Here is a 3,333-nt window from a genome sequence, read left to right on the forward strand (position 1 = left end):
TTCATAGCAGCCATATTTATAATAGCCAGAGGCTGGAAAGAATCCAGATGCCCCTCAACAGAGGAATGGGTACAGAAAATGTGGTACATTTACACAATGGAGTACTACTCAGCTATTAAAAACAATGAATTTATGAAATTCCTGGGCAAATGGATGGACCTGGAGGGCATTATCCTGAGTGAGGTAACCCAATCACAAAAGAAAGAATTTAACTGGAGATTTGCTTACAGTTTTCGAAGGCTAGTCCATGATCATCATCGTGGGAAATGTGATGGCAGACAGGTAGGCATGTGGTTGAGATCTTATATCCTAACTCACACATGTAGCAGCCAGAGATAGACTGGGGTTGTCATGGACTTTTGAAACCTTAAAGTCCATCCCTCAGTGATACACCTCTTCCAGTATTGCCATGCCTTTTAATCCTTCGCACACAATCCCACTAACTGGGACCAAGCATTCATATGTGCACCTATGGTGGCCATTCTCATTCAAACCACCACAGACAGCAACACTGATGCCCTTATCCTCATACATCTTCAATTTCTTATACTTTATTCTGAACAACAATAATGAAGATTGTGCTACTAAAACTGTTCCAGGGTAACATGCTAGTCGGGAAGGGGGCCCTTATGAAAGGTAGATTGAGACCCCATTTCTTTGCTATGTTTCTCTCAAGGTGTTGAATTAGCACAGTGAAGTTATGTTCGGCTTGTGTAATTAAGTTTCTGTGAGGGTGTAGAAGAGTTATAAATTGATGCATAATACTGCGTTCTTAGGAATGGTCCTGTCATCTCAACACCACGAGTTTAGGCAAATTATTCAACCATCCTATTTGTATGTCCACAGCTTTAAAATGGGCTAACAATAGTGTCTTCCTTGTCAAGTTTGTGGTGTTAAGACAAAGCAGTGCTCATTCTACCATAGATCTTGTATAGCATCTATTGTGACATTAATGTGTAATTACTTTTATCACTTACAGATGCTCAATGTCATTTCTCAGGAAAGTTGTACTTAGAGGCTGGAAAAAAAAAACCACATAGACAAATTACAGAGAACTTCTGAGTTAACTGCTCTAGAATACACAAATATTTGATTTTTAGGAACAAGAATTTGGGGATAGAAGTTTGGATATGTCTTAGTTAGGGTTTTACTGCTATGTAAAAACACCATGACCAAGACAACTCTTATAACGGGCAACATTTAATTGGGGGTGCCTTACAGGTTCAGATATTCAGTCCATTATCATTAAGGCAGAAACATAGCAGTGTCCAAGCAGGCATGGTGCAGGAGAGCTGAGAATTCTACATCTTGATCTGAAGGCTGCTAAGAGAAGAATGGCTTCCAGGAAGCTAGGAAGAGGGTCTGAAAGCCCACTCACATAGTGACATATGTCCTTTAACAAGGCCATACTTCCTAATGGTACTACCCCTTATGAGTAAGCATATTCCCACCACCACAGGATACTTACAAAGAATACTCAAAGAGCATGAGATAAGGGTTAATTGTTAGTATGTGTGTAAGTTAAGAATGGGACCATGAGGCAAATGTTGAGGATTTTTTTTTTTAACTAAAAATCTGCTGTGAGGGGTGGAAAGATTGCTCAATGGGTAAGAGCACTTGCTGTTCTTGCAAAAGATGAGGGTTATATGTCCAGAACTTACATGGCAGCTCACAACTGTCTATAACACTTCCAGGAATCTAATATCTTCTCCTTATTTCCTTGGACACTGCTTACATATGGTGCATCACATTAAAAAATTCTAATAATTAATCCTCCTCCAAGAAAGAGAGAAGATTAGAGAGGGGAAGGGAGGAATCAGTTGTTAGGCCGTCAGTGAGATTTTAACAAATTACTTGACAGATTTGTTTGTTTTAATTGTAAGTTTAATAAAAGCATTGTTTCTTTACATAGCATGACATACAAATGATTGCCGATTTTGTAAAGACATTCACTGGCAAAATCCATGCCCAATGGCAGATAGTCATTATCATGATACCTACCTGCTTTAAATATATTCTGAAGTTACTGTGAAGATTGTCTTAGTCAGAGCTCTATTGCTCTGACTGAAGTGAAGTGACACCACGAACAAGGCAACTTCCATAAAGGAAAGCACTTAATTGGGCTTGAGTTACAGTTTCAAAGGTTTAGTCCATTATCATGGCAGGAGACATGGTGGCAGATATCTCGTTGGAGACAGAACTGAGAGTTCTACCTTCTGATCCACAGGCAGCAGGAAGAGACACAGGAACTGACTTGGGCTTTTGATATCCCAAAATCCACTCCCAGTGACAAACTTCCTCCAACAAGGCCATACCTAGTCCAATTAGGCCATACCTCCTAATCCCTCTGTGGTAGTGACACTCCCTGATGACCATATATTTAAATACTTGAGCCTAATTGGGGCCATTTTTATTCAAACCAGCACAGAGACAATGAAAAATAACATGAGAACATGTTGTTTAAATGCAGACAGTCTGAGACCATGTAAGAGGCATAATAGACTATGATTTTAGTTACACAGGTCCCTTAGGCCTGCTTGACATAAAAGAATCAAAGTTGAACTGTGTTTCCCCCCAGAGATCCCTTAACTGAGACTTTCGTGCCACAAAGGCTAGATGGGAATGTGGTTAAATCAACGGGGATGTTATACGCACAAAACACTAGAGAAACCACACATTCTTTTACTATCTTGGGGAGAGATGTTACAAAATAAAGGAAAACTGAATTGGCTTATGCTCTTCCTCTTGTCCTAGCTTAAGGATGCAACTGAATAAAACAAAACAAAACAAAAAACAAACAAACAAAAAAATCCCAAACCCAACTAACCAACCAACCAACTAAACAAACCCCAAAAACAACCAACCTGAATTTTACTTTTTATTTACTCAACTGTTAATGGATTGGTTCAAACTAAATGTTCTGTGTGCCCTTCTGTGGCAGGGCAAAGGAGGGCAAGAAATCCACACTGTGTGTAAATATCCAGCTTTATCAGCAGTAAAAAACAAACAACCATGATATCATTTTTAAATTGTGGGCAAGAAACCAAGACTAATTATTTTACTTTTAATGTGCACATCATGAACCTTGGTTAGTTTAACTACTGCTTATTGAATTATTTACAGGAACACTGGTGCTACCTCCTGCTTGCTATGGGGGTACTGAGCATACTGAGCCATGTATGGTGTTCTCCATTGCTCTGCATTTAGACTTTATATTCATCTTTTGGTTTTAATGTCTCTCTCTCTCCTTCCTTCCTTCCTTCCTTCCTTCCTTCCTTCCTTCCTTCCTTCCTTCTTTCTTTCTTTCTTTCTTTCTTTCTTTCTTTCTTTCTT

This window comes from Mus caroli, chromosome 10 (assembly GCF_900094665.2).
Source record: "Mus caroli chromosome 10, CAROLI_EIJ_v1.1, whole genome shotgun sequence".
NCBI lineage: Eukaryota > Metazoa > Chordata > Mammalia > Rodentia > Muridae > Mus > Mus caroli.